We start from the raw sequence: 26,068 nt of genomic DNA on the forward strand, positions 1-26,068 counted from the left end.
ATTTCTTGCCATTTACTGAACGCAGGCTCTGCACTGATTTTCTGGCAGTTATTATTTGAAGACTTGTGGAATGTCTCCCGGCCGAGGAAATTGTTTCTATTAAAAAGTCTCGCATTAATTGGTATAAATTCCCTAAGCGAGAATCACACCCCTAGACCAAAGAGCCGCTGACACTGCTCTGAGTGTTCAATCTCGACAATGACGATTTCACTGGTTTGGAGATATGTAATTTGCTACGAATTCATAAAATTGAAAAGAGCCACAGCAATCGTTACAATAAACTAAACCCTCCGATATTTAAGAGAAGTGTAAGATGTTGAGAACAGTATCGAATATTGTGCAGGATAATGAAAATAAATAGCAGGAATATTGTGTTCTGCTCCCACATGACGCAGATCAGCCTCAGCCTCTGCTCCCTGCCCGCCGGCTGCTGAAACCATGACTCTAGATTATAAGCAGATTCTAGGTTGGAGATAAGTAGTCAGGGTAGAGCCTAAACACCGCGGGGTGGGGGGGAGGTCAAATATATAAAGCAGTTATTTTAGGCCAGGGTCCTCGTTACAACTTATATATTGCTCAAAGGCATCAATGTATGAATATGGCATTAAATGTGTTTAACTATAGTGGGGGGATTTAAAGCAGATTCGGGGCCAGTGACTTCCAACGTGATCTTACCTGTGGTTCTCCTGCCTCGCTCTCCTCTTCCTCCCACACCCTGCCGGTGTTTATAACTTGTATTAAATCTGCTGCTCTGGCCAGTGCATTCCACAGCCTCACAACCCTTTCTACAAATACCCTTTCACCGCTTGACTTCTCTGTTTATTAGTTATGAATCACCTTGAGGTGCAATGGTGGCTTTTGTGACGTCAGATTAAAAGGCAGCCGATTGGAAACACGTTGGGGTCAAAGTTTATTTTTACACAGAATTGAACCTAAATCATTCAAGATAGAATATTGTATTTGCTGCATCAGAATAAACAATATCTTGTCATGAATGTTAGCTCATTAGTTCCCCAGTGTCAGAGGAAGAACTGTCTAATCTCCTCATTTATTTAATGTAAGACACAAACACAGGTATTCATTAAGAATCAACTCACCGATTGACACTGAGATAAACGCAGCAAGAGATACAGACAGCATCGGGACACAAGGCGGACAAGAGAGATGGATAAATACAGAACGGCCTCAGGCTCCACCAGTCAGCTGATAGATATCAGTGAGTGGAAACAAATAGCAGAGGCGTAATCTGGCTCTGTGGCTTAGCTGGTTATTAGTGCCTGTTAGTAAGACAGGAGATCGTGGGTTCGATTCCCCGCAGGGCCTCTTTTTCCTTTATGACTCTGAAGGGGTGAGTTTCTTCTCGTGTGAAAGGGCTGCAATCCTTTTAAATCAGACTGTGGCTGCATTAGTTCCCATTCTGGATTGAGACTCTAGTTGCTGTGAAGACATGGGTCGAATTCCACTACTGTCATAATTTCTGGCGGTGTTGATTTTGGACTTCTCCAAAAATCCAACTTTTCTAAGCAGTGCCGTGCGTTACTTTGCTTTAGTCAGCGCAAGATGACAGCAATTGGAGTGTGGCGCTGTGAACATATAGTGGTCAGTTCTTTTGCTTTGTGCCCGCAGCAACCTTTGTTGGGATCCCAGTCACGGTATAACTCGCTTTATATCTTTTGTTCTCTGCAGCAAATGCTGATAGAACGCAACAAGAAATCAATCATTAATACATGAAACAAATATTATTTGTTGGTGGTGAAAACCTATTTACTCCTTCAAAACCCCGCGCTCTCACATGCCTGAGCTTGATGCTCCATAATTCAACCACGCCTCTTCTCCCAGCTTTTTCTTCCTTCCACAATCAACAGCCCTCCTTTTCTTTCCTCCTTCCATTTCATTACCACTTTCCTGAGGTATTGCGTTAATCTAACATTCACTTTCACCTACTTAACTTCACCAAACTTAAGTTTGCTCTGCGACCATCGTTGTTCCTGGGGGCTTTGAAACCAGTCGATACATTCAGACCTGCCGGACTGCTCGACAGACAAGCATTGTGAAAGCAGGACCAGCCTTCGGAAGCAAAATAGCCGGATTGCACACGGAATTTCCTTGGCCTAATTGATAAGGCGTCTGATGTCGCTGCTAATCATAATCGGAATTGTTGTCAGTCACGAATCATTCTGTGTGTTAGTCTTTTCTAAAAGAGTGCGATTTCAGCTGCGATGCCCGAGTTGTTAAGGTGTTGTGTCCGAAGTTGCTTTGGGTTTACCTGTGCAGGTGCAAAACAAGCTCGCTTAATTTACAATATATCCATCTTTACCTGAATCCACTTCACTGAGATTTTCCAGCTGTTTCGACCCGAAACTTCAGACTCTAATTTCTCTGCATGGATGTTGCCTGGCCTGCTGAGTTTTTCCAGCATTTTCTGCTGTTATTTCATTATATGAGGTGTTGCCCTGGATTTGCTCACAATCCTCCCCACAACTTCTTGACGAAGGCAAACTTTTTCTTCTCTGTTCTGAATCTGACATCAAACAAACCATTTCTGACAGGCCCTCACCTGAAGTAACGGAAGGCCATTTGCTTACAGGAGCTGATTGTATATTTTCAGCATTGTAGATCTGGGTGCACGGACAGGACAAGTGGTGAAGAGGAATTTCTTGCAGATTAGTTCTGTTTGGATACAAAAAATAGCAAATGGTATAGCTGAGTATTCTGCAGACGGGAGACGAGGTGGCCGAGTGGTTAAGGCGATGGACTGCTAATTCATTGTGCTCTGCACGCGTGGGTTCGAGTCCCATCCTCGTCGTTTGTGTTAAATTTTTGACGCATTCGGTTCTTTTCACATTCACCTTTACCGTCATGTCCAAATTCACCTTTTGCTCCCAAGCCTGCTTCATTTAGCTTATGTCATGTCTCAAGTTACCAATATATACTTTAAAGGGAAAACACTTGTAGGTCTATGGAGAGTGGGACTAATTAGAGACAATGCAATTCAGTACCGTCAGAATCTGAGATTCGAATACTTAATGAGTTTCACATTTATATGTCGGCGTCTTGTTGGTCTAGAGGTATAATTATCGTTTTGGGCGTTTCATAGCTAAATTGTGCTAATTCCTGGGTTCAAATTCTGGTTGAACCCCACTACATTTTAGTCAAAATTTAGCTTCTTACATCCGATCGACATTGTAGAAAACATAAATACTTTCCATTAAAAACATGTGATTTCGCGTCGTTTTTCCCCTAACTTTCGAAATCCCAGAGCTTCACAGGAGCAACTGAGTAAAGTTAAAGTGTTCGGCTTTGTGTCTTATTGGGCGGCTTACACCCGTGTTCGATTCTGGCCAATGCAGGACCTTTACATTTTGCTTTCTGCACCCATGAGCTCGCCTGAATTGGGATAAACGTACATTCAGCGTCAATCTTCTTGAAACACCTTCTGCCCTGAATATTAGTCAGTGCTGCTTTGTCTAGCGCTAGAAGGATGTGAGAAGCTGGCTTTTGAATTGGTCCCACGGGTGCCGAATTCAGAACACCATGCAACTCACCTCAAATCCCAAAATATTGCCACAGCTTCGGGCTCTAACCGCCTTTAACAAAATCCATCCTCCCAATCCTTCTCCATTCTCGCTCGGGGCTCAGCGTCTCCCTCCTTGTGGAAACTCGGAGCTGTTTCCCTGAGGTTTGTCCCACGGATGCGATGGAATGGATTTACCTTCCTTAACTCAAATTATTACTCTTTTCCTTGAAAGGAGAATGACGGAAAGTTTGATACAAATGTCTTTTTTGTACTGCCTTTCATGAAACTTCTTTAATTTAAAATGTTAGCCGAAGTACTTTAATAAGAATTGCAGCATTTGCCTGTTATATTTTCATACGAAGCATTGGCCGGGAGCACGAAACCGTATCTCCCGCGATACAAGCGCAAATTTAGCCCCTGAACCACCAATGCTTACCGGATCTAAAGCTTCAATTCTCCAGTCACAGTCTTGTTTCTGATAATGCAAGGCTAAAAGACAATGCAAAATACTACAGAGTCTGGAAATGAAATTATTCAGAAAATGCTGTAAACACTCCGCAGGTCCGGGGTCATCTGTGGAGAGGGAAACACCGGGTTAATGTTTCAGGTCGAGGAGCTCGCCTCAGATCCAAGGTTTACACCAATCATTTCAAAAAAATGCTGGTCGTTTCCATGCTCTGGTCAGCGTGATTTCCAGATAGTGTTATTTTGTTGCTTAATATCACAAATTATACAACAAAGCTGGGAGTCCACGCCAGAAACGTCTGTTTATAAACAGGCACTTTAACCAACTAACCCACGGAGCCAAAGCATTTTACCTGGCTTACAGGAATTGCCGGTCCCTCTGGTATCACTTATCTTTGATTCTCCATCTATGAGTTGTTTCTGAATCTGAGTGTTTGTGCTGCTGTGTGGGTGAGTGGCAGACTTAAGAGGTGTCCTGCTCGCGCTCCCAGATTGACAATGTGGAAAATGTGGAGCAGGCTCCTGGATGCAAACGGATTTACATATTTACCTCGCAGTTTCGGCACATCTGGGACTGAATTATCGCTTTTATTAATAAAATCTTGTTATTTACCAGACACAGGCTCTGCACAGTATATTTGGGCAGCTTTTATTTGAAGACTTCGGCAGTGTTGCCAAGCTGAAGGAATTGGAGCTGTTTGACCAAAAAGCAAGAAACTCGTCTGCGATCTCTCGCTTTTCAGTCAGTGGAATTCCCTAAGGGAAAGTAAGTTGCAAATTTTGAAATTGTGCCCTGTACACCCAAGTCCAAGTCATTACTATATATCAAGAAAATCAGTGGTCCTAGTCCCGACCTCTGGGGAACACAACTGTATACCTTCCTCCAGTCTGAAATACAGCCATTCACCACTACTCCCTGTTTCACTGTCACTTAGCCAATTCCATATCCATGCAGCCACTGATCCGTTTATTCCATGGTCTTTAACTTTGCTGGCAAGCCCTATTATGTGGCACTTTGTCAAACGCCTATTTGGAAGTCCATGTACAGCACATCAACCTCATTGCCCTCATGAACCCTCTCTGTTACCTCATCAAAAACTATGTCGAAACTTACAGTACATCAGGAAACCATGTGGTCGGCCATGCTTGTGCTGGTTATTTGTCCCACATCCCACGTTTTGTGCATAACCCTATCAGTAAATATTTACTTCATTTAGTAAAAGTTAACATGTTGATTAAGGGATTGTGTTCCATCAGCAGGTGCCGCAGAGAACAGGAGACATAAATCAAGCTGTGCCATGATTCGGATTCAGATCCGAGGTTACTGCGGCCACAACGCAGCGTATTAACCACTATACGATCAAGACGACACACATTAGTTGCTGCAATTCTGTCCTGACCACAGAAAAGTCACACACTGCACTGTTTAGAAACGGTAGATTTTTGGTAAAGAGGCGATAAGGTGATTTCTGAATCCGTGAGTTTGTGCTGCTTTGTGGCTGAGCGGCAGGCTTGAAGAGAAGTCCTGCCCGCACTCCCAGATTGGCAATGTGGACCAGGCTTCTGGAAATAAATGTATTTACATATTTACCACACAGTTTCGGCGCATTTGAGACTGAATTCCCGCTTTTAATATAAAATCGCGGGTTTCTTTATATACACTGGACACAGGCTCCGCACAGTATGTGTGGCAGTTTTTATTTTAAGTTTTCTGCAATATCTCCAAGCCGAGGGAATTGTTGATTTTTTACTAAAAAGCGAGGGGCTCATCCGGGATTTGAATCTTCGCCTCTCGCATTTGTAACAGCGAAATTTTCTGCGTGAGAATCGTACCCGTAGATAACATCTCTCTTCCCTGTCTTTGTCTCTTAGTCTCTCTGTGTTTTACCCTGATGGACTTCTCAGGCTTCCTTGAACGGCCGAGGCTGATCTAACCTGCAACACCAGCAAAAAAGGGGAAATAATGAAATAATGACTGAGGCGGCAGGGGAAGTAATTCAGAAAAGTAAAATATGGACTTTCAAGACGAATCTGGTGAAGTGAGGCTAATATTGTTGACTTGAAATATTTTGGTATCACTTGATATTGTTGAACATTGAATTAGAAAGCGGGATTGGATGGACAGAAGCGGTCTGAAAGAATGGCTGATCGGCTGTGGGTGGCAGCGAAATCTTGCGGCTTCGTTTCCAGTGGTTCGTTGGTCTCGGGGTTTTGATTCTCACTTAAGTCCATAAGAACATAAGAAATAGCAGCAGGAGTAGGCCATTTGGAACCTCGAGCCTTCTCCGCAATTCAATAAGATCATGGCAGATCTTCCACCTCATCTCCACTTTCCTGCACTATCCCCAGATCACTTGATTCCCTTAATATTCAAAAATCTATCGATCTCTGTCTTGCACAGACTCAAAGACTGAGCCTCCACAGCCCTCTGGGATAGAGAATTCCAAAGATTCACCACCCTCTGAGTGAAGACATTTCTCCTCATCTCAGTCCTAAGTGGTCAATCCCTTATTCTCCTGGACACAGGCTCTGCAGTTTGAGGATTTCATTGATTGATATGGGAGAGGTTCCCTGGTTCAAATGATTTCTTTCCAGAGGCACGATTGACGTTTCTCCAGGGAATGTTTGAGCTCCAGAGGACAGAATGCACAGGGTTTGTCGAAACAACACACGTGGAATAAAGCAAATATTTCAAGGAGCTGAGCAGGTTGAAGCTGACATGTTAATTATTCTCAATTCAAACGACCTCGCTGGCGATTCCCAGTCCCTGAAGGACATAAATGAACGAGTTGTGGTTTTGCTGCAAACGTTCATCACCGAAATCTGACTGAACAGCGACTCTGGTGGGAATGGAACCCAAACACTTTGAATGACTTTTTCAACCATTAACTAGAAGTGCATCGCGATATACATTGCAGCTCAGGGAGCATCTGTGGAGAGAGAAACAGAATTAACCTTTCAGGTCGATTACCCTCAGTCAGAACTGGAAAAAGCTGGAGATGTAACAGGTTTTAAGCAAGTGTAGGGGTAGAGAAAGGGGGGAGGGGAGGAAAGAACAAAAGGAAAGGTCTGTGATAGGATGGAAGGCAGGAGGGATTAAGAGGCAAATGGATGATGGTGCTTAAAAACCTGCTACATGTCCCATTCGCATCCATCTGAATTGGTGCTTTGAAACCAGTCGATCCATTTAGACCTGTGGGACCGCCCGACAGACAAGCGCTGCGAAAGCAGGGCCAGCGTTTGGAACCAAAGCAGCTCGATTTTACCCGAAATGTCTGTGGGATATCAAGTGAACTGGAGAGGCTAACTGAAGAACTGGGTTTTGTTTACCTGGTAGTTGGCGCTTTTCCCTAAACAGTTGATGAGTGTGAGCGATGGGAAGCGGTTCTTAACTGCAAATGAGGGGTGAAATATGCAATTTTGGCAAAATGATAATCAAACAGGATAATGGACTCGTAGGAGGGAACAAAGAGCGTAAGAGACCCTCCGCATGTATCTGACGAGGTAAGGGACGCTCCGGATGTAGCAGACAGGGTAAGGGACGCTGCGGATGTAGCAGACAGGGTATGGGACGCTCCGGATGTAGCAGACCGGGTAAGGGACGCTCTGGATTGATCACACAGGGTAAGGGACGCTCCGGATGTAGCAGACCAGGTAAGGGACGCTCTGGATTGATCAGACAGTGTAAGGGACGCTCCGGATGTAGCAGACAGGGCAAGGGACGCTCTGGATTGATCAGACAGGGTAAGGGACGCTCCGGATGAAGCACACCGGGTAAGCGATGCTCTGGATGCAGCAGACAGGGCAAGGGATGCTCTGGATTGATCAGACAAGGTACGGGGCGCTCCGGATGGATCAGGCAGGATAAGGGTCGCTCCGGATGTAGCAGACAGGGTAAGGGACGCTCCGGATGTAGCAGACAGGGTAAGGGACGCTCCGGATGGACCAGGCAGGGTAAGGGACGCTCCGGATGAAGCAAACAGGGTAAGGGACGCTGCGGATGTAGCAGACAGTATAAGGGGCGCTCTGGATGTCGCAGGCAGGGTAAGGAAAGTTCCGGATGGGTCAGACAGGGTAATGGACGCTCCCGATGGATCAGATAGGGTAAGGAATGCTCCGGATGGATCAGACCGGGTAGGGATGCTGCCGATGGATCAGACAGGGTAAGGAATGCTCAGGATTTACCAGATAGGGTAAGGGATGCTACGGATTGATCAGACAGTGTAAGGGACGCCTGGATGTACCAGATAAGGTAAGGGATGCTTTGGATACACCAGGCAGGATAAAGGACGCTCCGAATGGATCAGACAGGGTAAGGGACACTCCGGATGAAGCAGACAGAGTAAGGGTCGCTCCGGATGAAGCAGACAGGGTAACGGACGCTCCTGATGTAGCAGACAGGTTAAGTGACGCTCCTCATTAATCAGACAGGGTAAGGGGCGCTGCGGATGGATCAGACAGGGTAAGGGAGACTCAGGATTTACAGGATAGGCTAAGGGGCTCTCGGGATTGATCAGACATTGTAAGGGACGCCACGGATGTACCAGACAGGGTAAGGGACGCTTCGGATACATCAGAGAGGATAAGGGACGCTCCGGGTTTACCAGACAGGGTAAGGGACGCTCCGGATGTACTGGACAGGGTAAGGGACGCTCCAGAGGTAGCAGACAGGGTAAGGAATGCTTCAGATGGATCAGACAGGGAAACGGACGCTCCGGATGTAGCAAACAGGGTAAGGGACGCTCCGGAATAATCAGACAGGGTAAGGAACGCTCCAGATGGATCAGACAGGTTAAGGGACGCTGCGGATGGATCAGGCAAGGTAAGGGACGCTCAGGATTTACCAGATAGCGTAAGGGACGCTCCGGATTCGTCAGACAGTGTAAGGGACGCCCCGCATGTACCAGACAGGGTAAAGGACGCTCCGGATTTACCAGACAGGGTAAGGAACGCTCCGGATGTATGAGACAGGGTAAGGGGCGCTCTGGATGTATCAGACAGAGTAAGGGGCGCTCCGGATGTATCAGACATGGTAAGAGACGTTCCTGATGTGTCAGAGACATAAGGCATGCTCAAGAGGTGCCAGATAGGGGAAGAAACACGCAGGGCCTATCAGACAGGGTAAGGGGTGCTGAGGATGTATCAGGGAGGCTGATGGATGCAGAGTTATTACTTTCTAAACCTCACATTTTCTGAATATCAATAAAAGCAAAAGTTGAATCCGGATGGAACAGATGTTATGCCGAATGCCACGTGGGGAAAATGAGAAGGTAGAATGGGGTCGGACTGGACATTTGGCAACGCTCAGCAATACATTTATAACTGTCACAGATTCCCCCACCCAAAACATTAATAAATAATACAAATAAATCTAATTAAATTTATAACGAACAGAGGCGCAATAGCATTTATATCTAACACAACAGGAACTCAAAATACATTATAATCCAACATGGACAGACCCAAATATAGTTACAACTATCACAGGTGATTGATTGCTAAAAAAAATACCTTAATTGTTTGTCATTAAAGCCATGATATTTACATGGCAGTTTGCATTGACCTTCCTCCAAAGCCGCTGGAGATTGTTGGAGAATGATTTGGGTCCTGACCGATTATTTGTTAGGCGGATTAGAACAGGTTTTGAGCACAAGTCCAATATTAGAAGTCAACGTTAAAAATGGTCTCACGCGAGAACTTTCGCAAATTTCAATCTACAATCCCCAAAGTGAGATTCATACCCCTAGACTTAAGAGTCACTCTGTCTAGAATACAAACCCACTGAACTGGTTATCAAACGTAAAATCAAATGGATTTGTCATGTATTGTCCATTGCATTTTGACTGATTCAGGTAAGGAGAGTATTGGAGACAGCTGTTTTACATTCTCAATACCAATGTTCTGTCACGTGTGCCCGCAGTTACATTCCCGTTCCAGGCCCTCTTTTTACTGCGGATGAATTGCCCGGAATGTGCTTGGAGAAGTGTTAGAATAGCAGTACAGCCCTTCCCACTGTCGCTTCCTCTACATCTCCGTCCAGCATTTTCACCAGTGCAAGGTTTATAAGCTTGAGCTACTGTTTAATTTGTTCTCGGCATTAACTGTGTTGATCCTTTAACTTGTCCCACTACACGGCATCTCCAAATTTGACGATGCAACTCAAGGGCATTTCTCATATGTAAACCTGTAACATCTGCAGAAGGAAGATTCAATTTCAGCGATTCCAACAACAACGAGTCGATCGATAGCAACCTCGACCATCCTCACCTACACGCTACCGATGCAAATCTCTGCCCTCCTCTGCTTCAGTGATATCTTGTTTCTCAGTGATGGGCAGTTTACGCTCTCTGAGGCTGCAATCGCTACTTTCAGCCGGCAGCGGGCGCTTGGAGACAGCGGGGCCGGTCTGGCGGCCTGAACTTCGCTGCTGTCGCGGCCCCACTCACTCCCGGAGCTGGGGAACAGCAAACAAAGTCATGGGTTTGTTGCCGCGTCTGAAATGCGGCTCCGAACTGGTGCTGTTAACAGAGGCAGCGCTGCCGGATCCTGTAATGATCTCTCACACTGTCGGTATCTCTGTAGAGTTTGAGTGTGTACAGAACTGTAAAGAGAAAAGAAGAGTACCGCACAGCTGTTAATGTATTTTATTGATCTCTACATACAACAGATGATTGAACCGGGGTCGTGTTGTACTTTAGACGGAAGTGATAACTGCTACACTTCGGAAACCGCTGCTCTTTAAAGAATTATAGGAACAACTCAGAAGGGAACTGTCATCTATAAATACTCTTATTCGTGAGACATGGGTTCCATTAACTTTTAGAAAATGTTTATTCCATTAATTACGCAAAACTCATTAAACTTTGCAAAAGGTTTGTGGTAATCACCATTAACCAACCGATAACTTTCTGTTTCGGACTGACCGAAATACTCACATGGTTTAACGAGTCATAGGCAAAACTTAAAAAATGTGTGTTATGTATGTGATGAATTTTCATCCATTCTCATTTTATAGAATGCACTTTTAGGAATTGAGTAAAAATGTTCAATGTTTATGATGCCAGGAATCTGGTTTAGCCTTATAGTAAATTCACCAGCTCGCGAAAACATGAGGGTAACTCCTGTTGCACTCCATCATATAACCCCAGCCAATGTTCCCCAATTAAACAACATTAACCAGTGCCCCAGCCCACCGCACAATTAAACAACCTGAAATGTGCAAGTAAATGAGCACAGATGAGAAGCAGTTGTAATGGGCGGCTCTAGTGGCGCAATCGGTTAGCGCGTGGTATTTATATGACAGTACAGGCTCGGCGAAATGCTGAGGTTGCGAGTTCGAGCCTCACCTGGAGCAGCCCAACGCTTTTGCGGTGTGATATTTCTAACGCAGCTGGTGTTTCCGGAAGCTATCTACTTATTAGTTGTTTCAATTACGCAATTAGTTTCCTCAGGCCCACCGTGTTGCAATAACGGATGAGAGTTTTAAAGGAGCCCTCCGTGTTACTTATTGACAGATCGAAAGTGGAGCCAGTTTTAACTGTTAAACCATCAACTATCAGGCAAAGAATAATGTGCAGGAAATAGATTCGATTTCACCGCACTGAGACTTTGGCACAATCGAGAAGATGTGTAAACTCACGGGTTATCTGTACGAACATACGAATTAGGAGCAGGAGAAGGCCTCTCGATCCTGCTCCACCATTCAATAAGTTCATGGCTGATCATCGACCTCAACTCCACTTTCCTGCGCGATCTCCATATCCCTTGATTCCCCTAGTGTCCAAAAATCTATCGATCTCAGCCTTGAATATACTCAAAGACTCAGCATTCACAGCCCTCTGGGCCAGAGAATTCCAAAGATTCACAACCCACTGAGTGAAGAAATTCTTATGGAAGCTCGGAACTGTTTGCCTGAGGTCTGTTCCACGGATGTGAGAGGATGCATTTACCTTCCTTATCTGAAGAATGACGGAAAGTTTGATACTAATTTTAAAAATTGTATATTTTGTAGTGTGTTTCATGAAACTTCTATATTATAAATAGTTTACCGAAATACTTCAGTATGAACATAAACTTTGCATTGGTTGAGTAATCGGGCCCGGGTCTGGCACGCGGCAGGCGAGAATTCTTCACCTGAACCACCAATGCTCAGCATACCCTACGGTTTAATTCTCCTCTCACATTCTTGATTCTGTTAATGAAAGAATAAAAGACAAAGCAAAATGCTGCAGCGTCTGGAAATGAAATTATTCAGAAACTGCTGTAAACACTCCGCAGTTCAGGGATCATCTGTGGAGAGGGCAACACAGGGTCGATGTTTCAGGTCGATGAGCTCTCCTCAGATCTAAGGTTTTGCACCAATCATTTAAAAAATTGCAGGTCATTTTATTAAAATTGATATTTCCACGCTCTGGTCAGTGTGATTTTCCAGAAGCAAAGTTATTTTGTTGCTTAATTTCACAAATTATAAAACAAAGCTGGGAGTCCAAGCCAGAAACTCTTGTTTACTGAACAGGCACTTTAACCAACTGAGCTGCAGAATTTTAAGAGAGATCTCACTTTTCATGTCGACGAAGGGTCATCGACCTGAAACGTTAAATTTCTTTCTCTCTCCACAGATGCTGCCTGACCTGCTGAGTATTTCCAGCATTTTCTATTTTTATTTCAAATTCCCAGCATCCGCAGTATTTTGCTTTTGTGCCAAAGCATTTTCCCTGAGCTATAGGTTCCTCTGGTTGTGTTTGTCTTTCATTCTCCATCTATGATTTGTTTCTGAATCCGTGAGTTTGTGCTGCTTTGTGGGTGAGCGGCAGACTTGTAGATTTGTCCTGCTCGCGCTCCCAGATTGACAATGTGCAAAATGTGGAGCAGGTTTTGGTAAACAAGCGGATTTATATATTTACCTCACAGTTTCTGCACATCTGGTTCTGAATTCCCGCTTTTAGTAATAAAATCGCGGAATTTTTGACAGTTATTATTTTAAATCTTCTGCAATGTCGGCAAACTGATGGAATTGGGGATTTTTGACTAAAGAGCGGGGGCTCATCCGGGATTTGGGTCCTCGCCTCTCGCATTTAAATCAGTGGATTTTTCTCTGCGAGAATCATACCGCTAGACGCCATCTTTCAATGACTCCGTCTCTGTGTCTTAGCTCTCTGTGTTTTCCACTGATGGACGTCTCAGGCATCCGGACTAACCTGCCGCACCAGCAGGAAAGTGTAAAGAAAGAAATAATGACTGAGACTGCAGGGGAAGCATTTAAAAAGTCAAATTCGAACTTTCAGACCGAACCCGGTGAAGTGAGGATGATATTGTTGACTTGAAATATTTCGGGTACCACTTGATATTGCTGTACATTTTATAGGAATGCGAGATAGGAAGGACAGAAGCGGTCTGAAAGAAATCTTACAGCTTCGTTGCCAGCTGCTCCTTGGTCTCGGAGTTTGAATCTCGCTCGGGGGGTTTCATTGGTTGATATGGGAGAGGTTCCCAGGTTCAAATGATGTCTTTTTACAGTTGCAGAATGTGCGCAGATTGAAGCTGGCATGTTAATTGTTCATAATTCAACCGACCTCATTGGCGATTCTCAGTCATTGAAGAACACCAATATGGTTTTACTTCAAAAGTTCATCACCATAACCTGACTGAACAGCGACTCTGGCGGGACTTGAACCCACAACATTTAAATGACCTTTTCAACCATTACACTAGAGCATAAGAAGTAGGAGCAGGAGTAGGCCATACGGCCCCTTGGGCCTGCTCCACCATTCAAAAGGATCATGGCTGATCCGAACCTAGACTCACGTCCACTTCCCTGACCTCTCCCCGTAACCCCTAATTCCTGTATCTGCTAAGAAACTGTCTATCTCCGTTTTAAATCTATTTAATGTTGCAGCTTCCACAGCTCAGTGGGGTAGCAAATTCCATAGATTAACTACCCTCTGAATAAAGAATTTTCTTCTCATCTCAGTTTTGAAAGGGTAGCCCCTTATTCTAAGATTATGCCCCCTCGTTCTAGTCTCACCCATCAGTGGAAACATCCTCACTGCATCCACCCAAACAATCCCCCTCACAGTCTTATATGTTTCGATAAGTTCGCCTCTCATTCTTCTGAACTCCAATGAGTAGAGGCCTAACTAACTCAACCTTTCCTCATACGTCAACCGCCTCATCTCCGGAATCAACTGAGTGAACCTTCTCTGAACCACCTCGAGAGCAAGTATATCTTTTCTTAAATATGGAAACCAAAACTGCACGCAGTATTCCAGGTGTGGCCTCACCAATACCCTGCATAACTGCAGCAAGACTTCTCTGTTTTTAAACTCCATCCCCCTTGCAATAAAAGCCAAGATTCCATTGGCCTTCCTGATCACCTGCTGCACCTGCATACTAACTTAATGTGTTTCATGCACCAGGACCCCCAGACCCCCAGGGCCAAACTAATTCATAAAAAATGTGAGCATAAAAAAAGCCTGAGGGTTTTATACCTTAATGCGAGAAGCATCAGGAACAAGGTAGATGAATTAGCTGTGGAAATAGAGGTTAATAATTATGATCTAATTGGGATTACGGAAACATGGTTGCAGGGTGAGCAGGGCTGGGAGCTTAACATACAGGGGTATTCAGTATTTAGGAAGGATCGACAAAAAAGAAAGGGAGGAGGGGTAGCATTGCTAGTAAAAGAGGGGATAAATGCAATTGAAAAGAAGGATATTAACTCAGTTAATACAGAATCTATATGGGTGGAGCTAAGAAATAGCGAGGGGCGAAAAACATTAATAGGAGTGGTATATAGGCCTCCAAATAGTAAAATAGAGGTTAGGGAGGGCATCACGAGGGAAATTAGAGAAGCGTGCAATAAGAGCACAGCTGTCATCATAGGTGACTTTAACTTACATATAGATTGGACTAGCCTAATCAGTAAAAATAATGAGGAGGAGGAATTCCTTGAGTGTTTAAGGGATGGTTATCTGGATCAATATGTCGAGGAACCAACTCGGGAACAAGCTATATTGGACTGGGTACTGTGCAATGAGAAGGGACTAATCAGTAATCTTGTTGTACGGGGACCCTTGGGTCAGAGCGACCATAACATGATCGATTTCTCACTCGAAATGGAGAGCGAAGAAATTGACTCAGAGACTAAGGTCCTGAATTTAAACAAGGGGAATTATGATGCCATGAGACGGGAACTGAGTAGGTCTGATTGGACAACGTTCCTGGGAGGACTGGAGGTAGATAAACAATGGCAAACATTTAAAGATAGAATGACAAAATTGCAAAAATTGTTTATACCAATCTGGCATAAAAGGAAATCTAAAAAGGTGACTCAACCGTGGATAACAGGGGAAATTAGAGACAGCATAAAATCCAAAGATAGGGCGTATAAAATAGCCAAAAAAAGCGCCAGAGCGGAAGATTGGGAACAGTTTAAGATAGAGCAAAGGAGGGCAAAGGGCATGATCAAGAGGGGCAAAATAGCTTACGAAAACAAGCTGGCGGAAAATATAAAAACTAACTCCAAAAGCTTTTATAAATATATCAAAAGGAAAAGACTGGTGAAAACCAAAGTTGGTCCATTGCAGTCAGATACGGGGGAATATATAATGGGAAATAAGGAAATGGCAGATCAACTAAATGCATACTTTGGGTCAGTCTTTACGAAGGAAGACACAAAAAACCTCCCTGGGATATCGGGAAAAATAGGGACATTGGCAAAGGAGGAACTGACGCAAATCAATATCTCTAAGGATATGGTGTTAAGGAAGCTAAAGGGATTGAAGGTGGACAAATCCCCAGGGCCTGATAACATGCATCCTAGGGTACTGAAGGAGGTGGCCCTAGAGATAGCGGATGCACTAAGGATGATTTTTCAGAATTCATTAGACTCGGGAACAGTGCCGATGGATTGGAGGGTAGCTAACGTTACCCCACTATTCAAAAAGGGGGGTAGGGAAAAAGCAGGTAATTACAGACCTGTAAGCCTTACATCAGTTGTGGGCAAAATGCTGGAGTCCATCATTAAGGATGAAATAGCGGAGCACTTAGCAAATGGGGACAGGATAGGACAGAGTCAACATGGATTTACAAAGGGTAAATCGTGCTTGACTAATCTATTGGAATTTTTTGAGGGAGTAACTGGTAGAATAGATGGGGGAGAGCCAGTAGATGTGGTGTACCTGGACTTCCAAAAGGCCTTCGATAAGGTCCCACATAAAAGATTAGCATGGAAAATTGAGGCTCATGGGATAAAGGGGAAAGTTTTGGCGTGGATAGGGAACTGGCTGTCAGATAGAAAACAGAGAGTTGGAATAAACGGCTCATTTTCTGAATGGCAGGCAGTAACAAGTGGGGTACCACAGGGATCTGTCCTGGGCCCCCAGCTGTTCACAATTTACATTAATGACCTGGATCAGGGAGTCGGATGCAGCATTTCCAAATTTGCAGACGACACTAAACTAGGAGGGGGGGTGGGCTCAGAGGAAGAGACCAGGAAGCTCCAGAGCGATTTGGACAGACTGGGCGATTGGGCGGATAAATGGCAGATGCACTATAATGTGGACAAGTGCGAAGTTATCCACCTTGGGTGCAGGAACGGGAGGGCAAATTATTATTTAAATGGCAATAGATTGGGAGAGGGGGAAGTACAGAGAGACCTGGGTGTTCTTGTACACCAGTCACTGAAGGCGAGCATGCAGGTGCAACAGGCGGTCAAGAAGGCAAACGGTATGCTGGCCTTCATAGCAAAAGGGTTAGAATACAGGAACAGGGATACCTTGCTGCAGCTGTACAGGGCACTGGTGAGACCACACCTCGAGTACTGTGTACAGTTTTGGTCGCCTCATCTGAGGAAGGATGTTCTTGCCATGGAGGGGGTGCAGCGGCGATTCACCAGGCTGATACCAGGAATGGCGGGAATGACCTATGAGGAGAGACTATGTAGTTTAGGGATGTACACACTGGAGTTTAGAAGATTGAGAGGGGACCTCATAGAAGTGTATAAAATTCTGACAGGTCTAGACAGACTGGATGCAGAAGGAATGTTTCCCTTGGCGGGTGAGAACAGAACTAGAGGACATAATTTAAGGATAAGGGCTAAACCATTTAGGACAGAGATGAGGGGGAATTTCTTCACTCAGAGAGTGGTGAACCTGTGGAACTCATTGCCACAGAGGGCAGTGTACGCCAGCTCATTAAATATATTTAAGAGGGAATTAGATATATTTCTACGGGCAAAAGGGGTTAAGGGTTACGGAGAGAAGGCGGGGACGGGATACTGAATTAAAGGATCAGCCATGATCTCATCGAATGGTGGAGCAGGCACGAAGGGCCGAATGGCCTACTCCTGCTCCTATCTTCTATGTATCTATGTATAAGCTGAAGACTGAGTGAGTGTGAGGGCTCAGTGTGTGAGGAACCAGCATTCTCAGGGTTCAGAGATCCAGACCCAGCTGAACAGAGAGTGAGTGTGAGGGCTCAGTGTGTGAAGAACCAGCAGCCTCAGTGTCCAGTGAACCAGACCCAGATGAAGAGTGAGTGAGTGTAAGGGCTCAGTGTGTGAGGAACCAGCAGTCTCAGGGACCAGTGATCCAGACCCAGCTGAAGAGTGAGTGAGTGTGCGGGCTCAGTGTGTGAGGAACCAGCATCCTCAGGATTCAGTGATCCAGACCCAGCTGAAGAGTAAATGAGATTGAGGGCTCAGTGTGTGAGGAAACAGCAGGCTCAGGATGCAGTGATACAGACCCAGCTGAAGATTGAGTGTGTGTGAGGGCTCAGTATGTGAGGAACCAACAGTCTCAGGGTCCAGTGATCCAGACCTAGCTGAAGACTGAGTGAGTGTGAGGGCGCAGTGTGTGAGGAACCAGCATTCTCAGGACTCTGAGATCCAGACCCAGCTGAACAGTGAGTGAGTTTGAGGGCTCAGTGTGTGAGGAACCAGCATCCTCAGGTTCCAGTGATGCAGACACAGCTGAAGTGTGATTGAATCTGAGGACTCAGTGTGTGAGGAACCAGCAGCCTCAGTGTCCAGTGATCCAGACCCAGATGGAGAGTGAGTGAGTGTGAGGGCTCAGTGTTTGAGGAACCAGCAGTCTCAGGGACCAGTGATCCAGACCCAGCTGAAGAGTGAGTGAGTGTGAGGGCTCAGTGTGTGAGGAACCAGCATTCTCAGGATTCAGTGATCCAGACCCAGCTGATGAGTGAGTGAGATTGAGGGCTCAGTGTGTGAGGAAACAGCAGGCTCAGGATCCAGTGATCGAGACCCAGCTGAAGAGTGAGTGAGTGTGAGGGCTCAGCGTGTGAGGATGCAGCATCCTCAGGTTCCAGTGATGCAGACCCAGCTGAAGAGTGAGTGAGTCTGAGGGCTCAGTGTGTGAGGAACCAGCAGCCTCAGGGTCCAGTGATCCAGACCCAGATGAAGAGTGATTGAGTGTGAGGGCTCAGTGTGCGAGGAACCAGCAGTCTGAGTGTCCAGTGATCCAGACCCAGCTGAAGAGTGAGTGAGTGTGAGGGCTCAGTGTGTGAGGAAACAGCATCCTCAGGACCAAGTGATCCAGACCCAGTGTCGAGTGAGTGAGTGTGAGGGCTCAGCGTGTGAGGAACCAGCAGCCTAACTGTCCAGTGATACAGTCCCAGCTGAAGAGTGAGTGAATGTGAGGGCTCAGTGTGTGAGGAACCAGAAGCCTCAGTGTCCAATGATCCAGACCCAGCTGAAGCGGGAGTGAGTGTGAGGGCTCAGTGTGTGAGGAACCAGCAGTCTCAGGGTCCAGTGATCCAGACCCAGCCGAAGAGTGAATGAGTGTGAGAGCTCAGTGGGTGAGGAACCAGCAGCCTCAGTGTCCAGTGATCCAGACCCAGATGAAGAGTGTGTGAATGTGAGGGCTCAGTATGTGAGGAACCTGCAGCCTCAGTGTCCAGTGATCCAGGCCCATCTGTAGAGTGAGTGAGTGTGAGGGCTCAGTGTGTGAGGAACCAGCTGCCTCAGGGTCCAGTGATCCACACCCAGCTGAAGAGTGAGTGAATGCGAGGGCTAAGTGAGTGAGGAACCAGCATCCTCAGGGCCCAGTGCTACAGACCCAGCTGAATATTGAGTGTGTGTGAGGGCTCAGTGTGTGAGGAACCAACAGTCTCAGTGTCCAGTGATCCAGACCTAGCTGAAGACTGATTGAGTGTGAGGGCTCAGTGTGTGATGAACCAGCATTCTCAGGACTCAGAGATCCTGACCCAGCTGAAGAGTGAGTGAGTGTGAGGGCTCAGTGTGTGAGGAACCAGCATCCTCAGGTTCCAGTGATGCAGACCCAGCTGAAGTGTAAGGGAATCTGAGGACTCAGTGTGTGAGGAACAAGCAGCCTCAGGGTCCAGTGATCCAGACCCAGATGAATTGTGAGCGAGTGTGAGGGCTCAGTGTGTGACGAACCAGCAGTCTCAGGGACCAGTGATCCAGACCCAGCTGAAGAGTGAGTGAGTGTGAGGGCTCAGTGTGTGAGGAACCAGCATCCTCAGGATTCAGTGATCCAGACCCAGCTGAAGAGTGAGTGAGATTGAGGGCTCAGTGTGTGAGGAACCAGCATCCTCAGGATTCAGTGATCCAGACCCAGCTGAAGAGTGAGTGAGATTGAGGGCTCAGCGTGTGAGGAAACAGCATCCTCAGTGTCCAGTGATACAGTCCCAGCTGAAGAGTGAGTGAGTGTGATGGCTCAGTTTGTGAGGAACCAGCATCCTCAATGTCCAGTGATCAAGCCCCAGCTGAAGAGTGAGTGAATGTGAGGGCTCAGTTTGTGAGGAACAAAAGCCTCAGTGTCCAGTGATCCAGGCACAGCTGAAGCGTGAGTGAGTGTGAGGGCTCAGTGTGTGAGGAACCAGCAGTCTCAGGGTCCAGTGATCCAGACCCATCTGTAGAGTGAGAGAGTGTGAGGGCTCAGTGTGTGAGGAACCAGCATCCTCAGGGTCCAGTGATCCACACCCAGCTGAAGAGTGAGTGAATGCGAGGGCTCAGTGAGTGAGGAACCAGCATCCTCAGGGTCCAGTGATAAAGACCCAGCTGAAGATTGAGTGTGTGTGAGAGCTCAGTGTGTGAGTAACCAACAGTCTCAGGGTCCAGTTATCCAGACCTAGCTGAAGACTGAGTGAGTGTGAGGGCTCACTGTGTGAGGAACCAGCATCCTCAGGACTCAGTGATCCAGACCCAGCTGAAGAGTGAGTGAGTGTGAGGGCTCAGTGTGTGAGGAACGAACATCTTCAGGGTCCAGTTATCCAGACCCAGCTGTAGAGTGCGTGAGTGTGAGGGCTCAGTGTGTGAGGAACCAGCATCCTCAGGTTCCAGTGATGCAGACCCAGCTGAAGAGTGAGTGAATCTGAGGGCTCAGTGTGTGAGGATCCAGCAGCCTCAGGGTCCAGTGATCCAGACCCAGATGAAGAGTGATTGAGTGTGAGGGCTCAGTGTGTGAGGAACCAGCAGTCTCAGGGTCCAGTGATCCAGACCCAGCTGAAGAGTGAGTGAGTGTGAGAGCTCAGTGGGTGAGGAACCAGCAGCCTCAGTGCCCAGTGATCCAGACCCAGATGAAGAGACTGTGAATGTGAGGGCTCAGTGTGTGAGGAACCAGCAGCCTCAGTGTCCAGTGATCCAGACCCAGCTGAAGAGTGAGTGAGTGTGAAGGCTCTGTGTGTGAGGAACCAGCAGTCTCAGGTTCCTGTGATCCAGACCCAGCTGAAGAGTGAGTGAGTGTGAGGGCTCAGTGTGTGAGGAACCAGCACCCTCAGGTTCGAGTGATCCAGACCCAGCTGAAGAGTGAGTGAGTGTGAGAGCTCAATGGGTGAGGAACCATCTGTCTCAGCGTCCAGTGATCCAGACCCAGCTGAAGAGTGAGTGAGTGTGAGGGCTCAGTGTGTGAGGAACCAGCAGTCTCAGTGTCCAGTGATCCTGACCCAGCTGAAGAGTGAGTGAGTGCGAGGGCTCAGTGTGTGAGGAACCAGCAGGCTCAGGGTCCAGTTTTCCAGACCCAGCTGAAGAGTGAGTGAGTTTGAGGGCTCCGTGTGTGAGGAACCAGCAGTCTGAGGGTCCAGTGATCCAGACCTAGCTGAAGAGTGAATGAGTGTGAGAGCTCAGTGTGTGAGGATCCAGCTGTCTGAGTGTCCAGTGATCCAGACCCAGCTGAAGAGTGAGTGAGTGTGAGGGCTCAGTGTGTGAGGAACCAGCATCCTCAGGACCAAGTGATCCAGACCCAGTGTAGAGTGAGTGAGTGTGAGGGCTCAGTGTGTGAGAATCCAGCAGCCGCAGGGTCCAGTGATACTGATCCAGCTGAAAAGTGAGTGAGTGTGAGGGCTCAGCGTGTGAGGAACCAGCAGCCTAAGTGTCCAGTGATACAGTCCCAGCTGAAGAGTGAGTGAGTGTGATGGCTCTGTTTGTGAGGAAACAGCATCCTCAGTGTCCAGTGATCAAGACCCAGCTGAAGAGTGAGTGAATGTGAGGGTTCAGTGTGTGAGGAACCAGCAGCCTCAGTGTCCAATGATCCAGACCCAGCTGAAGCGTGAGTGAGTGTGAGAGCTCAGTGGGTGAGGAAACAGCAGGCTCAGTGTCCAGTGATCCAGACCCAGATGAACAGTGTGTGAATGTGAGGGCTCAGTGTGTGAGGAACCAGCAGCCTCAGTGTCCAGTGATCCAGACCCATCTGTAGAGTGAGTGAGTGTGAGGGCTCAGTGTGTGAGGAACCAGCTGCCTCAGGATCCAGTGATCCACACCCTGCTGAAGAGTGAGTGAATGCGAGGGCTCAGTGACTGAGGAACCAGCATCCTCAGGGTCCAGTGATACAGACCCAGCTGAAGATTGAGTGTGTGTGAGGGCTCAGTGTGTGAGGAACCAACAGTCTCAGGGTCCAGTGATCCAGACCTAGCTGAAGACTGAGTGAGTGTGAGGTCTCAGTATGTGAGGAACCAGCAGTCTCAGTGTCAAGTGATCCAGCCCCAGTGTAGAGTGAGTGAGTGTGAGGGCTCAGTGTGTGAGGAAACAGCAGGCTCAGGGTCCAGTGATCAAGACCCAGCTGAAGAGTGAGTGAGTGTGAGGGATCAGTGTGTGAGAATCCAACAGCCGCAGGGTCCAGTGATCCTTATCCAGCTGAAGAGTGAGTGAGTGTGAGGGCTCAGTGTGTGCGGAACCAGCAGCCTCAGTGTCCAGTGATACAGTCCCAGCTGAAGAGTGAGGGTGTGTGATGGCTCAGTTGTGAGGAACCAGCATCCTCAGTGTCCAGTGATCAAGATCCAGCTGAAGAATGAGTGAATGTGAGGGCTCACTGTGTGAGGAACCAGCAGTCTCAGCGTCTAGTGATCCAGACCCAGCTGAAGAGTGAGTGAGTGTGATGGCTCAGTGTGTGAGGAACCAGCATCCTCAGGACTCAGTGATCCAGACCCAGCTGAAGAGTGGGTGAGTGTGAGGGCTCAGTGTGTGAGGAACGAACATCTTCAGTGTCCAGTTATCCAGACCTAGCTGTAGAGTGAATCAGTGTGAGGGCTCATTGTGTGAGGAACCAGCATCCTCAGGACTCAGTGATCCAGACCCAGCTGAAGAGTGAGTGAGTGGGAGGGCTCAGTGTGTGAGGAACGAACATCTTCAGGGTCCAGTTATTCAGACCCAGCTGAAGAGTGAATGAATGTGAGGGTTCAGTGTGTGAGGAACCAGCATCCTCAGGTTCCAGTGATGCAGACCCAGCAGAAGAGTGAGTGAATCTGAGGGCTCAGTGTGTGAGGAACCAGCAGCCTCAGGGTCCAGTGATCCAGGCCCAGATGAAGAGTGAGTGAGTGTGAGGGCTCAGTGTGTGAGGAACCAGCAGTCTCAAGGTACAGTGATCCAGACCCAGCTGAAGAATGAGTGAGTGTGAGGGCTCAGTGTGTTAGGAACCAGCATCCTCAGGACTCAGTGATGCAGACCCAGCTGCAGAGTGAGTGAGTGTGAGGGTTCAGTGTCTGAGGAACGAGCATTTTCAGGGTACAGTTATCCAGACCCAGCTGTAGAGAGAGTGTGTGTGAGTGCTCAGTGTGTGAGGGATTAGCATCCTCAGGGTCCAGTGATCCAGACCCAGCTGAAGAGTGAGTGAGTGTGAGGGCTCAGTGTGTGAGGAACCAGCAGTCTCAGGGTCCAATGATCCAGACCCAGCTGAAGGGTGAGTGAGTGTGAGAGCTCAGTGGGTGAGGAACCACCAGCCTCAGTGTCCAGTGATCCCGACCCAGATGAAGAGTGTGTGAATGTGAGGGCTCAGTTTGTGAGGAACCAGCAGCCTCAGGGTCAATTGATCCAGACCCATCTGTAGAGTGAGCCAGTGTGAGGGCTCAGTGTGTTTGGAACCAGCAGTCTCAGGGTGCAGTGATCCACACCCAGCTGAAGGGTGAGTGACTGTGAGGGCTCAGTGTGTGAGGAACAAGCAGTCTCAGGGTCCAGTGATCCAGACCCAGCTGAAGAGAGAATGAGTGTGAGGGCTCTGTGTGTGAGGAACCAGCAGTCTCAGGTTCCAGTGATCCAGACCCAGCTGAAGAGTGAGTGAGTGTGAGAGCTCAGTGTGTGAGGAACCAGCAGTCTCAGTTTCCAGTGATCCAGACACAGCTGAAGAGCGAATGAGTGAGAGGGCTCAGTGGGTGCGGAACCAGCAATCTCAGTGTCCAGTGACCCAGACCCAGAGTAGAGTGAGTGAGTGTGACGGATCAGTATGTGAGGAACCAGCATTCTCAGGACCCAGTGATCCAGACCCAGCTGAAGAGTGAGTGAATGTGAGGGCTCAGTGAGTGAGGAACCAGCATCCTCAGGGTCCAGTGATACCGACCCAGCTGAAGATTGAGTGTGTGTGAGGGCTCAGTGTGTGAGGAACCAGCAGTCTCAGGGTCCAGTGATCCAGACCTAGCTGACGACTGAGTGAGTGTGAGGGTTCAGTGTATGAGGAACCAGCATCCTCAGGGTCCAGTGATCGAGACCCAGCTGAAGAGTGAGTGCGTGTGAGGGCTCAGTGTGTGAGGAACCAGCAGTCTCAGGGTCCAGTGATCCAGACCCAGTGTAGAGTGAGTGAGTGTGAGGGCTCAGTGTGTGAGGAAACAGCAGCCTCAGATTCCAGTGATCCAGACCCAGTGTAGAGTGAGTGAGTTTGAGGGCTTATTTATCATCAATTACGCGCTTTCGTAAGACAGTCTTATTTCATACATCTGTCACATGGACCAGTTCACTTATTTTGTCCACTCCTAAGATTGTTTCCTCAGGGTTATCACATGCCCATAACTGGAACGGAAGAAAAATTCCTCCTAGTTCCAATAATTGTGTCCCGCTTTTGTAAGCGCAATTACTCTTCCCGCCCACTCTTGTATCATTATTGAGGTCTTGAGGTTTTGTGTGCGGGATGTCCAAATTGGTTATAGACACTGATGCCCCTGTGTCAACTAATTTATCGCACTGCTGGCCCCATAACAGTGCTGTTAGATACAGATGGGGATCGGTGTCTGTACCGAGGGCCGATGCTACCTTGCAGGACTGTGACAGGGTTTTGATTAGTTCGATCAATTGAATCTTATTCATATTGGCCTCGTCCGTTATCTTCTCGCTACACGCTGCCTCTTGTTGTCTTGAGCCTTGGCCTTCCTTACTCCCTCCCTTGGACCAACAGTCTCGCTGTTCGTGTCCAGGTTTATTACAGTTTTTACATCTCCTTCTTGTGTCTTTCCTAGTTAATGTGCAATGATAACTCTTGTGCCCAAGCCTATTGCATTTTATACAGCCTTCCATCTCCTTTACTGCAGCTATCTGTTCCTCCAAGGCAGCCACCTTAACTTTCTGCTGGTTGTCTACCTCAGTCGCCCATCTGATCAATTCATCAAAGGTCTGTATGGTGACCAATCCAATTTGTACTTTGGCCTGATGGGCACGACTCAGCCCTTGTACATTTTCAAAAATGCCAAATTGTCTCGTTGTGGTGCTATTATACTGGAGTGGGCTACAAAACTAGTCCACTTCCGTTCTCCATAATCATGGGTTGACACCCCTTTCCCCTGACTAATTCCCATGACTAGTCCCCAGTTTACTGGTACTAATCCTATAACTTGTGTAACAGCGGTCCTAAATGCTGTATAATCCACATCTCGTTGCTGGCTTATAGGGGCTACATCTTGACACCATGTCCCCTCCCTATATTGTTGAGGTAATTGACCCAAAATATCTTCGCTCATTTTTGCCCTCGCTAATCCATCAACATCCCGGTTGTGGAAGTTGTGACATATTCTCATTTCTCTTAGTTTCTGCCAGAATATGGCATTACTCTGGCGGAGCTTTAGTTCCGGCAGAATTTGAAGCAACTTTAATTTATCTCCTGTGGAGAAAGATACATAAGTGATTTATACCTGAACTGGTACTGCTGGGATCGCTACGGTGCCTGGGGGTGCCCCTACAAGTGTAGGCACCGCCGGGGTGACCGGAATAAATTCCACCTTAATAGGTGCCACTTTTATGTCGTCATATGGGGGCGAGATTTCCCCATCATTATAGTCGGGGTCATGTTCAGCAACTTTTCGGCTCAGCGCATCCCAGTCTATCCTGTCCTCCTCTACTCTTTTCACCTCAGATGGCGCTACAGGAGCTGTTGCCATTATGGGTACTTGTGTACAATTTTGGCACCCGTTTTTGGTCCAAACTCGAGCACAGCTGCTCAACTCATAATATGCATGAGCCACTAAAATGATGGCCCTTTCTTCCTTTAATTTTGTTTCTTTAGCCCACCATTCTCTTTGTTTGGCCGGTGGGTCGTTCGGTTGCCAATCGTTATTAATAATTTTGTCATTGAATCTTTTATTTTTGTCCATTAAATAGTGTATCAGCGACCCCACCATGCCCCCTCGAGATTTTCACTTTCCATGATTAATTGTTGTCAGCGGTATGTCCCATCCTTTACTCTCGCAACCGCAGTTGTCAGAGGTAGCTCCCTTATTTAGTCTCGCAGGGTGAGTCCATACTTGCAACAATTTTGTTCGGGTAATTTGTTGTCAGATGTATGCTTAGCACTACGTGCAACTGGAGTTGTCAGAGGTATGCTTAAACTTTCTGCATTGCTTGTAACTCGAGTTGTC

General features: G+C 47.1%; 1 non-coding gene and 1 pseudogene across 1 annotated transcript; one reads left to right on the forward strand and one right to left on the reverse strand.

The window, feature by feature from the left end:
• Window positions 1-26,068, reverse strand: part of LOC147094086 (uncharacterized) — a 326,695-nt pseudogene that overhangs the window by 227,355 nt on the left and 73,272 nt on the right.
• trnas-gcu (transfer RNA serine (anticodon GCU)) lies at window positions 2,725-2,806 on the forward strand. The gene has a single exon. It is a non-coding gene; the product is annotated as a tRNA-Ser (tRNA).

Source organism: Somniosus microcephalus, unplaced genomic scaffold (genome assembly GCF_052327205.1).
Source record: "Somniosus microcephalus isolate GS21.2 unplaced genomic scaffold, FLI_Smic_1.0 unresolved_chr1, whole genome shotgun sequence".
NCBI classification, from domain to species: Eukaryota; Metazoa; Chordata; class Chondrichthyes; order Squaliformes; family Somniosidae; genus Somniosus; species Somniosus microcephalus.